Below are 14,802 nucleotides of genomic sequence, written 5' to 3'. Positions count from 1 at the left end.
AGCAGGATATCTTTGATATAGCAAACCATAGTGCGCAGTTCTTTTTAAATACCTCATTAATTGATTCATGGCATTCCAGTGCTCAAAATTAGGTTTGCTAGTAAATCTTGCTAAAACTCCTACGGCATAAGCAATATCAGGCCTAGTACAATCAGTAGCATATCTAAGACTACCAATAATACTAGCATATTCCTTTTGATTGAAAATATCATTTTCATCTTTAGTAGGAAAAAGATGCACATTAGAGTCAAAAGGAGTACTTGCAGGTTTACAATCAAAGTAATTATATATTTTTCAAAATTTTTTCTATATAATGAGATTGATCTAGAAATATGCCGTTTGAAGTTCTAGAAATTTTCATGCCAAGAATCATATTAGCTTCTCCTAAATCTTTCATATCAAAGTTATTTTTAAGAAGCATTTTGGCAGCATTTATATTATCCATATTAGGATCAAAAATTAGAAGATCGTCAACATATAAACAAATTATAACATGAGCATAATCTAAAGATTTATAATATATACATTTGTCATTTTCATTTGTTTTAAAACCATTAGAAAGCAAACATTGATCAAATTTCTCATGCCACTGTCTAGGTGTTTGTTTTAAACCATATAAAGATTTTAATAACTTACATACCTTGTGCTCATTACCTGACATTGTAAAACCTTTTGGTTGGTCCATGTAGATTTCTTCTTCTAAATCTCCATTTAGAAATTCCATCTTTACATCCATTTGATGTATCATCAAATTATGAATAGCTGCTATAGCAATCAATAATCTAATAGACGTAACTTTAGTAATAGGAGAAAAAGTATCAAAAAAATCAATATCTTCTTTTTGTTTAAAACCTTTAGCTACAAGCCTTGCTTTGAATTTTTCAATAGATCCATCAGGTTTTAACTTTCTTCTAAGTACCCATTTACATCCAATTGTTTTACAACTTGGAGGTAAATCTACAAGTTTCCAAGTATTATTAGATATAATAGAATCCATCTCATCATTGATGGCTTCTTTCCAAAAGATGGAATCAGGAGAAGATAAAGCTTCTTCTAAAGAAGTAGTATCACCTTGTAAATTATACACATAATATTCAGGACCAAAAACCTTTTCAATTCTAGGTCTTTTACTCCTCCTAGGTTCAATCTCATATTCATTAACATCTTTTGACTTAGATGTTGAACATTCAAAATTCTCTTGTTGTTCAAAACCCCCACTATTTTTATATTTAAATGGAAATTTATTTTCATGAAAAATTGCATCTCTAGGTTCAATTATTGTATTATTATCAATATCATAAAATCTATAAGTTGTGCTATATAAAGAATAACCCAAAAATACACATGTAGAAGCATTTACCCCAAGTTTAGGTCTTTTGGGATCAGGTAGCCTCACATATGCTAAGCAACCCCAAACTTTGAAAAAATTCAGATTTGATTTATATTTTTTCCTTAATTCAAAAGGAGTTAAAAAAGTCTTTTTATGAGGTACTCTATTCAAAACAAAATTTGCATTTAAAACAGCTTCACCCCAAAAATATTTAGGAGACCCAGAACTAACAAGCATAGCATTAGTTAAATTTATAAGAGTCCTATTTTTACGTTCAGCTACTCCATTTGAAGATGGAGAATAAGGGGCAGTAGTCTCATGAACAACACCAAGAGATTGAATATAATTATTGTAAGGACACGATTTTTAACGACCCAACACGATACTGGGCTCGCACGTAAATAGGCCCAAACAATATGATTTGTAGAGCATGGGTGTAAAGAACTAGGTTAACTTTTGTATAATAAAAAGATTCACCCTCACATATATTGAAAGTCTAGAGTTGGCACAACTATCGTTTTCTTTGGTAATCGATACAGTTCTTTTTCTCTCTTTTTGCTCTTCTTCTTTTGTCTGTGTTTTTCTTTCTTTTCTTTTCTATTCCGATCCCTTTTTTGCATGTTCTTCTTTCAGTTTATATACCACCCTTTGTGTTCCATCCTCACCGCACACGTGTAAGTTGGGTTTGGAGGATTTCTTTTTGTCCCATCTAGCCCCTCTTGGAACTTCCTATGGGTAGCTATAAGGCTGCTTCCTTACTGTTCAGGTATCACCTCCACATTAATGCGGCCAGAGAGTTGGTTGATAGGTCATTAATGTGGAGGCAGCTGTAGTTATAGATATTTGTTTGCCTTATCTCTTTCACCCTTGGTCGGTTATTCTATCTTTAGTGGTGACCTAGTTCTGAGGTCTGGATGCAACAAGACCGCGTCCTGATCGTCCTCGGATGCATACTGCCGAGGAGTATGGCGTCCTCGGATGGATACAGAACTCTACCCTCATGATATTGATTACCACCCCCCTTCGGCAATTGCCTTGTGACCTGACATGGCCTCCTTGGACGGATATGCATCCTCGGATGGGCCACAGGCCCAACGATCCTGACCTTAATGGGTCTGTTGATTGACAGGCCCCCACAATTATTAAGACCAAGAGTATCATATTCTTTTCCTCTATCAATTCTAAACCTTTTAACCTTTTGATCAAAAGTATTCTCAAATTCTCTTAAGAAAATTGATAATTTTTCAAAAGCATCACTTTTATTTTTCATAAGATAGACATGAATATTTTGAAAAATCATCTATAAATGTTATAAAATACCGATTACCTCCACATGTCAAATGTCCTTCAAATTCACAAATATTACTATGGATAAGCTCTAGTAATTCAGTATTTCTTTCAATTGATTTATGAGGCTTTTGAGTAATTTTAGTCATGCTACAAATTTCACATTTTTCAAGTTCATTTTCAAGTTTTGGAATTAAACCTAAACCACTCATATTTTTCATATATTTATTATTGATATGACATAATCTACCATGACAAACATTCACACAAGAAACAATATGAGCAAAATTTGAATTTTCATTCATCTCAACATTAAGTTTAAACATGCCATCACAAGCATAGCCTTTGCCAACAAACATGCCCTTTTTAGAGAGTACATATTGATCAGCCTCAAAGAATTGTTTGAAACCAGCCTTATTCTACAAAAAAAACTAGAAACTAGATTCTTTCAAATGTCAGGAACATGAAAGACATCTTTGAGAGTGACTTCTCTTCCAGAAGTAAATTTGAGAAGCACCTCTCCAATACCCACAACTTCAATGGTATGAGAATCACTAAGCATAATTTTATTTTTCTCATCCAAGATGGTATAGGTCTTGAACCAAGTTTTATCATAACAAACATGTCTGGTTGCCCCAGAATCAATCCACCACGCTCCTAAGCCTTCGAGAATATTAATCTTGGTAACCATAGCCACAAGAGGCTCTTCAATGACATTGGCTTGAGCCATAGGCCCATGTTTTTGAAAACAACAATTTCTAGCCAAATGTCCAGGCTTTCCACATACAAAACATGCATAATTGCTATTATTAGTGTGGCTGCCATTATTTGGAGCATGCTTAGGATGGTGTGCTTGGTTCTTTCTTTGATTAGAGTGGGTCTTATGTTGAGGCTGATTTCCATTTGGCCTATGTTTGAAATTTCTTTTCTTAGGCCTTACATAGTCATTATTTTTTGCATTGGCTTTTGGCATGTTTTCATTTGAAAAAATAAAATTTACCTTCGGACCACTTGCTCCATGGAGTTCAACAGCTTTGTCTTGGTTCCTTGCCTCTTCCTCCACTCTCAAACGAGTGATAAGGGATTCAATGAAGAGTTCCTTTTGCTTGTGCCTTAGGACTTTGGCAAACTCCTTCCAAGATTCAGGTAGCTTGTCAATGATGGCTGAAACTTGCATTTGTTCATCTACTCGAATGCGTTCAGATCGAACATCTTGTGAAATCATTTGGCGTTCATAGGATTGTTCCACCATGGACTTGCCTTCAACCATCTGAAACTTGAAAAATCGTCTACATGCATATTTCTTGGATCCAGCATCCTCTATATCATGTTTTTGATTCAATGCCTTCCATATCTTTTTGGTTGATTTGTAAGCTTGATCATAATAATCATACAAATCATCAGAAAAACAATTAAGTAAATAATTTCTACAGTAAAGATGATCCTTATCCCATTTCTTAACATCTTTTTTATGTTGAGAGAGTTCTTCTTCAGTCAATTGTTCAGATTTCTTTTTCTTTGGTTTTTTCTCAGTTAACACATAAGCCACATTCAAGAGAGTAAGATAAAATAAAGTCTTTTGTCTCCACCTCTTAAAGTTAACAACACGAATGCGGAATGGCTTATTAATATCACCCGCTCCAGAGGAATTAGACATAACATTACCATTTTCCAAAGATGATTTTGTGTTCTCCATATCGATTTGTCTCAAATTGTTGGAAATAAAGGAGAGATAATACCTAAATTTTCCTTGGAAATTACATGATTTGATTTTACCAAAAAGAGGTGGCAGAGATGAGGTGTGGACCAAGTCACTGTCTTGAGACAAATAGTGCCGTCTACGGTATATCTGATGTAGTTAGACAAATAGTTTCTGCAAGTTGTCCCCAAGATACAACAGCTCAGCCACCTTTGCTAATTATCCTTGTGAGCCTACACTGCTTGTAGGATATAAGCTCTCTATAGTACTTTCTTGTCCTAGAAAATTCTGTAAAAGATAAAATTTTTTGTGAGTAGTAAGAAACAATAGATGGTAAGTGTTTAAGACAATAAAAAAATTGTTTTTAAAAAGTCTACAGCTTTTTAATTCAAAAACAAAAATATGTGTATTTGAAACTTTTATTTCTTTCCATATATATAGGGCCAGACAGGTTGCTTGTCCTTAGCCAAAAAATAAAACGTTTGATATCAATTAAATAGTCATAAAATTATTGAAATTAATATATATAATCAATAGCTTTCTATATATATATATAATATATAATATAATATAATATAGACCTGATATCAAGACTCAAGGGTTGTCTTTGCCAAACTATTGTATGTTGAGAACAAAAAGAAAGGGCATAATGCGATGAATTTAATGGCCCATTATTACAAAACCTTTTTGAAAGTTTCTGAATATATATTACAGAAATTGCTAGCTATTTTAACCACTTTCCATTAAACCAAATAGTAAATACTTGTGTAGATGTGGTAACATAAAATAATTCAGCAATAGCTATACATTTATGTGCTGAAAAATCTTCCATATATGATGTTATTATGTCATATTCAATTAAGAACATTTGAATACAAAACATTTAGAATGGAAAGTAAATATTTGTAATAAAACCAACTATGCTGGCAATTATGGTATTAATATCATGTTAATGTTCATAAATTTCCTGATTAAAATCATTGACAAAAGCTATTCAAATTTTGAATAATATTTGAATTTTAAAATTTAGCAATCAACGTATCTGACATTAAGGGATAATTGATACACATAAATGAGTATTAAAATAAATATAATATTTTTTTTATAAAAATGTCCAACAGAAATACATGTTGTGTTGTTTAAACAACAAAAACTGTTGTTCAAATAACATTACCAAACAGGGCCTAGAATTCAACAGAGCTATCGACGGAGAAATTACATATTACTATTCCTTTTCTTTAGCCATAGATGTGAAAACAAAATACATATATGGGACCCTGTTTCTAAGCCCCTAGCATACAAGAAAACTCCATTAAGTGAATTTGGTAATGTAAGATGTTATGCTCTTTTGCAAGATTAGCTTAGACATGTACTTCTATTTCATGTGTGAAATAACTATCATACATTTATGTTCATTTCAAAGCTGCTGCTTTGTCTATTTAAGAAGAGTAGAAGTGCAATTTAAAGAGCAAGTGCTCATTAGTGGCGATTTTAGGATTTTTTTTATAGGGGGTCAACAGTGGTAGAGCTAGGAATTTTCATGAGGGGCAAGTAAAAAAATAAAATAATTAATTTTTTTTATTATATATGTACAACTTCCATGTTATATACATTATACAATAATCTAAAATAGTATTATAAATATAATTTAGTACAAATATTGGTAAGACAACAACCATTGAATGCATAAAAATAACTAATCATATAAGTGGTCCGTCTCTTGGAGTTGGACTAAGGTTAAATGTGAAACTATATATATATATATATATATATATATATAAAGTAACTAATATAAGTTTTTACTTTTGAAATATAGGAAAATTATTGTGTACTCCCGGAGTACCATAAATGCGATATTCCTATTTTCTCATATTAATTTTCTCATCAACATGAGATATTCCTATTTTTAAGCATCTCTCTCTCTCTTTCTCTCTCTCTCTCCACATCATCGTCCAACTTGGAACCATCACACTTAATACTGTTCCGTCAATAGAAATTTGTAAATAATGATCTAACGTATTCCCTCTAGCATAGTGGGTGAAACGAAAGGAAAATTATTGAATACTTCGGGAGTACCATGAAAGCATACTCTCCTTTTCACATAAATTGTGAGTCCCACTAGGAATTTAATTTGTAGGACCCACAATTATGTGACAGAAAGGAGTATGCATTTATGATACTTTGAAAGTATTCTATAATTACCCAAAACAAAGGAAAATGATTGAATACTTTAGGAATACCATGAATACATACTCCCTCTACTCACATAAATTATAGTTTCCATAATAAAATGGGATCCACAATTATGTGAGACGGAGGAATATGCATTTATAGTAGTCCGGAAGTATTCTATAATTGCCCCGAAGTACCATAAATTTAAAAGCCTCAAGGCATAGATATAAAAAAAATAAAATAAAATTCAAACCACTGCATGCCCTTGGTGCGATGGTCACTTTACAAGTATAAGTGCTTGTGGGGTGTGGGGGACAAGGGTCGGGGTTTAAGTCTCCAGGAGAGAGCTTCACACACGTATACACTTAGATTAAACTAGAGTAGAATTCTATCTTGTAAAAAAAAAAAAAAAATTAGATTAATATTATAAATTTAAAAATGTATTTGGGACCTTTCTTGAATGATCAGGGTTCAGAGACGGAACTAGTAAGGGGCAGAGGGGGGCCATTGCCACCACACCCCCCCCCCCCCACACAACAAACAAAATTAAAAAAAAAAATAGTAATAGTATACACATTTAATGAATAGTTTAACAATTGAGCCCAAAATAATTATTTTTGGCCCCCCTCCTCCCAATAAGTTACAAATTGGCCCATGAAAATGATAAAACCCAACTAGCAAACAACTATACTACAACATCTGTGTTACTATGTTGACTGTTTCTTACTTTTTCTTCTTAGATCCAAACTATTTTTTTATGAGTGTTAAGATTGATTATTTGAATTTTCATGAAAAACATATGACTATTTTTGCAAAAGAAAAAAAGAAGAAAAATAGATGAATACAAATTACAAACCAAGTTAATGTACTTGTAGTGAGTGAGAGTGGGGTGCGTGGGTGGCCATTAATCAATGTGTGGGGTGGGATGGTAGGCGTGTTTGGCTATTAATTTTTAACTTAAAATATTTAATTTTTTTTTTTTTTAACTTACTACTTACTAGTTGGTTGTTTATTAGTAAATTAGTTTAATTTTATGTGGGGTATTATAGAATTGAATAGTTGTGTTAATAAATTGGTGCTAATGTGTGGTGTACAGTCATTAGTATTACAAATTTTATTATATAAATTTTATAAATTCACGTATCATTAATCTAAAGAAAATTAGAATGGAAAGGGAGATTGTTGCAAAGTTTAGTACAAAATCAACTATAGATCATTTTTGTTATTTAAAAGAATGTTGAATTCTATTTTTAAATTATTAATTTAAAATGTATTAATAAATAGTTATTTTGATTCTCCTCTCTTTTGTTGATATTTTCTTAACATTAAATATACGCTAATTTGTATTTTAAAGAATTTTTTTTATTGAGGTTCTGGCCCCTCCTAAATTTTGATCCTTGTTCCGTCACTATCAGGGTTTAGATACAGAGTGCCATAGATTTATTTTGCTCTACAAAAGATCACGTCTATGGATAAAGATGATGAATAAAAAAAGATCCAGATTGCTTTGGGGAAAAGGAATTAGCAATCTGTAATTTCTAAGTCAATTGCTCTATTAAATACTAATTCCTCTGGGTTTAGTGGGTGAAAAAAATGGCCTCTTTCTTCCTTTCTACAGTAGGGGGAGACAAAAAATGGGCCTACAGCTTTTTGCTACTCTGCCTTCCAATCTATCATTGACTCAAAGTAGAGAATATTTTAATGTTAGTGGGAGCTGTTTCACATCGTCGCCAGCTATGGGCAAGGCCAATTGGTAGCTGGGATTGAGACTTGAGAGTGAACGCACTAATATGAATTCTGCCAATGAGTTTAAATCTTTTAAAACTAAATCTTTTAAAACTATGTTCTCCACCTCCCAAATTAAATTTAATCAAAACCATCCTTAAATTTGTAGATTCCATGATCAAATTATGATCTTGATGCTCTTTCCTTTTTTTTCTTCTCTTGCTAGAAGGCCCCTACTCCTTCATTTTGTATAGTTAAACACCTTCCCACAACCAAACAACAATAAAATCTTCTAAATATCTTTGAAGTCAGGTACGAATTCTCAACAAATTAGTCAAAAGAAACATGAATTTTCAATTTTGCTCTTCCATTCTATCCAAATCCAAAGTTATAGTTTTTGTTACCTCCTTAATTGATATGTCTTTTTTAATTGCTTCTATTGATGTTATTTTTGATCTTCTTCTACTATTTTTCGTTTCCTTAACTTAAATCAACTCACAACTCTTTTTAGTGAATTAATTGTTTTCTTCTAAATACGATCAAATCACTTCAAATAACTATTCCACTTTCTTCTCATCAACATGGGACACTCTTATTTTTAAGCATATCTTTCTCTTTCTCTACGTCATTCTCCAACTTGGAACCATCACACTTTAAAAAGGAATATTCAACAATGTGCCAATGTTTAGTGGGAACGCAAAATACACTCTCTATGGCTGATCTAAAGCCCAGAGAGTCAGCCCAAAAGTTCAGTAAAGAGCCATTCCTCACTGCCCATTTAATATCCCTTATTAAAAAGGGGCTGTCCTTGTTTAAGGCTCATCCATGAGTGCGACCCATTAACCTTGAACAATTTCCTTGCCTTAGACTTCAGAACTCAGAAGGTATCTAGGCTCTAATAACCAAGGCCCATCTTATTAAAAAAAAATATTTCATTATTCAGATTAATAATATTAATTAATCTGAATAATGAAATATATTTCCATTTCAAATTTGGAAGTGTATTTGGGTGAGATAAATCTGATTAATATTTTTCATAAAAAAAATTATTCAGATTAATATTATAAATTTAAAAGTATATTTTCAGTATTTCAATGTCATATACTTAAAAAATTTTAAATAACGAAAAATCAATACATTATCAAATTCGAAAAACAAAAAATTAATTCCAGTCATTTCAAGTGAAGCAGACGAGATCTTGTTCAGTATTACAGAAGTTTTGGAAATGAATTATTGCTCTCGAAAGATGGTACACATAACAAAGTGTTAGCAAATAGGGTCAATAGTCAACTAGGAATCAAACGAGAAATAGAAGTGTTTGTTCTATTCCACTCTGCCAGAGTAGACCTTTCAGTAATAAGTCTTTCCATCGCAGGATAGATTCCCAGAGTTCGATTTTGAATAGTGATAAAAAAATATCACAAGAAAAATTTACAAATGGAATTTTATACAATGATTGATTGGATGCTATCTTCTTGGTAAACTTATATGTGCAGTACCAGTATGCACCGCATTTGTTAACAAAATATTAAAAGCATAAACCACAAATAAAAGGAAAAGACTCAAAACTCATAAACAAGACAACCAAAGGGGGGATACAATAAGCCAGGTAAAATTGAATACATAGAGAGACTCATGGTTCCTAGATCACATCCACCTTTCATTAGTAATTTAGTATCCATACATGATTGTACAAATGAACAAAACAAACTTGCAATAAAAACTTTTTTCTCAGAACAAATTTTGAAAAAAGTACATATGACATTAACCATATCTAAATTAAGAATCACTTAGTACAACTTAAAGATTTCGTAATTTCGTCTTCTATTGTGAACCAAACTTCTCTTGAGGTTCAGCCTAATTGCCATGTTTAGAACAAGAAAAAAAAAAAAATAATAATTAAAAAAGAATAAAAATAGAATCACCCATTCCTTGTTTCGTTGCTAAGAAATTGGTATGAAAAAGATAAACAAACATAGACTTATCATTAACACTTCATGGCCGATTAAATGCAGCACGATTAAATGCAGCCTTCTGTTATCATTAACACTTCATGGCCGAAAGAACAAAGAAAAAAAAAATCCAAAATTTGATCATTTGGTAAATACTTATAAAAGAAAAAGTGACAAGTTCAATTAGAAAATTGTTTAGAAACTCTGTTGTCAAGATTTTCATTACGATAAGAAAATTTTTGTCCAACTAATTTACATTTTATGGAAAATTATTAGGTATCCTGAGAGTAAAATGATGTGATACTTCATTCTCTAACATAAATGGTGGATCCCACCTTGAACTTAATTAGTGAGATCCATTATTATGTGAGAGGAGGGATTATCATACTGTTCTACCCTTGGAGTACTAAATAATTACTCACATTTTACATCTCCGGAAAAGACCACTCTGCATTTCACATGTATAGCATGGAAAAAAGATAAATTTCATGTAAGAACAAGAGGCAATAACAAGTTAATTTAGAAACTCGTCCATTGACAAGTTTTGAGAAAGTAGTAAGGAAGATATGATCTATCAGTCTGTGGGAGTGTAAGATATCAAAGGTATTTTAGGAGAGATCTCATCAGTAAATAAATGTTTAATACTAATTGAACCAGTGTTGAAATTGCTGTTTAGCAGTGGACTAACATTTTTATCATTATGAATGATGCACCAAAAAAAAAAAAAAAAAACCTAGTCTGTTTAGATGTCTATCGAAACACCAAAATACCTCTTTTGAAGTTTCTATTTAAATTATTGAATTACTATCTATAAGCCTAAGATTCGACGTCAGATACTCCAATGAAGATTTTAGCATTTGAAACTGGAGGTTAGTGATGCTAGAAAAAAGAAACCCCTTGGTTCCAAACTGTTAAAGCAATAGGTAAACATTATCGAAGCAACATCTCAAACCCCAACCAAAAGATCAATTTCATATTTTCCCTTCCACTATTACTTTCTGCTTTCTACTTTCTCAGATGCTGATAGCCTGACACTACTAGTAAAATCCTCACCCAAGGCATGAACACCTTCACATTAACTGAGAATGCAACATTCTTGTAATCAGGCAACCAAACAAACAGCACAGTACATTTGCTGTTAGTAAACTAAATGAGAACAATCTTTACCATTCATCAATGAAAAGAGTATATGCTCACATCTTTATCTATACAAAATGTAATATATCCAGAACTAATTTGATGAAACATCTCTAATTGAAATGGTTGGAACAAGCAGCAAAAGTTGCTTCAACCCACCAAAACAACAACAGTTACCAACCAAACATCAAAACAAAACTTGCAATGAACTAGGCAACAATATTGCAGCAACACATAAAACTAAATAAAATAGTTTTGACTGCACCACAACAGATACAACATCTTAATCTTTAAAAACAATTAGAGAAACTCTCCAGTTAGAACAAAGAACCAGTTCGAACAGTTTCCTAGGTTGTTCATTCTTTGAATGAATAAAGAAAACATATGCATATAGTTTACTCTTTCAAAATTTATAGGCAAATGTCAAAAAATAGAATTTTTAGCTAAAATCAAAACCATTAAATGCAAATATATCAGTAAAATACATGCATACTTAATCACACTAAATATTAAATACAATTTAAGTAAAAAATCATCCGTTTACTTATCATGTTTACAACAGGTTCATATACTTGATACAGTGAAATTAAAACATTATTACAGCTGCACAGTAACAAAGGCAGCTATGCAGGGGAGAATCAACCACTGTTGATATGGCTGATCAACTAAAAAAAGCAAGTACAGTGCCTGATCTGGCACTTGACAATCCTTTTAGACGTGGACTTTGATGATTGTAGCAAGGGAACTAAGCTTTATGGCTCAAATGTCTTACCTATCATAATGAACAAACTTAGTAATGCGAACCATAATGTTAATAAAAGAATTTTCTGAAAGCTTATAAATTTTAAGCTCTCTTACAAGAACAATATACCATTGTAAAAATTAAGGTTTATCCTACAATAATGTTTCAATAGCAATCTTAGGCCAAAATGCACATTGATTCACTAAAACTAGCTCCCAATATTGGCCAGTATTACTTCCTGATACTCACATTATATCTATAAAATTACTAATTAGTTTCAAGCTAGTTGTTAATTACATCATAAACTTTTTAGTTAGAAGGCACAGTATGAGAAGAGAAAAAAAAAAAAAAAATAGGAATGATTGAAACTTTAAAGTAATGATTTGGATCATTTCCTTCCAATACAAAAGACTCCAATTTGGGATATCCGTGGTTTGAACGCCCTCCCCCACTATTTCTCTATTTTTTTTTTTTTTTTTAAAAAAAAAAAAAAAAAAAAAAAGACACCACTTCCATCGTATCACTGTTAGTCAAACATCCAAATCTTTCTCCACCAAGTATATTTATCAAACAGGAACAACAGCAACAACCTAGACAACAAAAGTAATAGTTTGGTTTAAAAGGACTTTCACATTCAAAGATCCAAAAGAAGAAAAAACCGAACTCCTAGATAACAAAACAGCCAAAACAAGAAAAACCCAAATAACAAAAAGCAAAATAACAACAAAAAGCAAAACGTCACAACCACACACAAAATCTCCAAAATTTTACAAAAAAATAATGAAAATAAAAAGAAATAAGATGAAGAACCACAAAGAGAAATACAGATTGGAGAGAATCATACGTATTCAGTCGGCATTTCATAAAATTCCAGACTTTTGAGGGCTTTTCAAAATGGTCTTGGCAAGGCCACCAACGCCAACAACCGAAAACACCATTCGATTATATCAACCAATTTATCAATTTGCGTCTATGAGACTCTCAATGCCCACAACCTCAATGAAAAGGGATGCCATTTAAGGATCGTACCACGTGTCATTTATAGCGTCACCGCTGAGCCTTCCTTGCTCTATGGCATTAAAGCCATATCTTTCACCACTCTTACAGAGTCTCAGCAAGTCGAACCATCAGCACACACACACCTCTACACCTCTAGAATTATTTAAGCCTCTATTTAATTATGTAACCATGTTTTGCTCCCAAAACATCAAACAATAATGGTAAATATATTTTACCATTATAAAAAAATAATGACAAATATTTGAGATGGTAAAAAAAAAAAAAAGGACTAAACATAGATAAATAACCACGTCTATCACTTAATGATAAAGGAAAAACAAGCACTCATACATTAGGTCGGGTGTGAAACCTTTAATCATTCAAAATTATAATTCCAAATGCATAATCAAATCATGATAAGGATATATTTGTGCAACTTTGCATGAAAAAAAGTCTTCTAATACGAATGAATCAAGAAAAGGATAACACCATCGAAACAAGTTTGTCATTGATTTTAGTCCACAAACTTCGAAGAAGACGTTTGTGCAACTTGCAAGAAGAAAGCTTCAATTTTCTTCATTGCGTTTTTTTTTTTTTTTTTTTTTTTTTTTTGCTTTCACGCGTTTAAGGAGAGACAGATTTTACTGTTCATGAGACATGTCACTGTTCACGCACTGTTGAGCACTGTTTATACACTGTTTAGCACTGTTTACATATTAAAAAAAATTAAAAGTGGGTCCTACAGTACTATTCACACATTTAAAAATTATTTTACTACAGTGTTTTCAGTTTTCAGTTTTCAGTTTCAGTAACAATAAGTTCAATCCAAACAGACCCATTGAATAGCTGCCAACTTTACCTTAGAATGGGTCAATGTTGAATCCTAGAGAAGGTTCCACAAAATTTAGGAAGGAGAATCAGAGTGAAAACAGAGATTGAACTTCAAAGTTTCAATGGAATACTAGGTTCTCATTAGTAGCACTTGCAACTGCAAATTCTCTCCCTCATGGAGCAGTGAACAAAGCAGAGTAACAACCTAGTATATTCTAAAGTGCTTATTTATTTTCCAAAATTGTACCACCAATGAAAATTAAGAGATACCTTATGCATGAACGATGTACACAGAAATAAAAGGTTGGAAATTATTTAGTAGAAAATGTAAACATTTTATTTCTCATGTAAACCAGGTACATCCTATACTAATGGTCCCTCTGTAAACAATATATAAAAGAAATTAGAAAACTGTTACATAATTCTCTGTTGGGATTGGGGAATGTCCTCAACGGTCTTCATTGGGATTGGGAAACCAGATACATCATCCATAAGAGCCTCCACCACTAGAGACATAAGACTTTCTCTTTTATTAGTACAGCAAAATATTTTCTAAGAACCTTAGCATACAGTGTTGTCAAATGTTGTTCCACATTTCTCATGAAAAATTGTTCTATTACATTGTGGGGTAGAGAGAGAAGAAATCAATATACGTGAACTTTTCCTCCCTCATCCTGAATGCGATTAGTAGCAGCCAAGGGAGAACTTCTAATTTTTAGGTAAACTACTTACTCTAAACATTTACGGAGTTAAATGATCCTAACCTAGAATTTTCGTCTAATTTTCCCCCTATTTTTTTGTTTTGGGATTCTCCCTTTACATAACATCCTTTAATAGTTATCTACCAATACTTTTGGTGTTATTTTTGAAATCAATATTTAACTAGTGGCAAACATATAATAGATTTTAACAAATTTTTTTTGTAATT

Source organism: Quercus lobata, chromosome 8 (genome assembly GCF_001633185.2).
Source record: "Quercus lobata isolate SW786 chromosome 8, ValleyOak3.0 Primary Assembly, whole genome shotgun sequence".
NCBI classification, from domain to species: domain Eukaryota; kingdom Viridiplantae; phylum Streptophyta; class Magnoliopsida; order Fagales; family Fagaceae; genus Quercus; species Quercus lobata.
Note: the sequence above shows the minus strand (reverse complement) of the source record.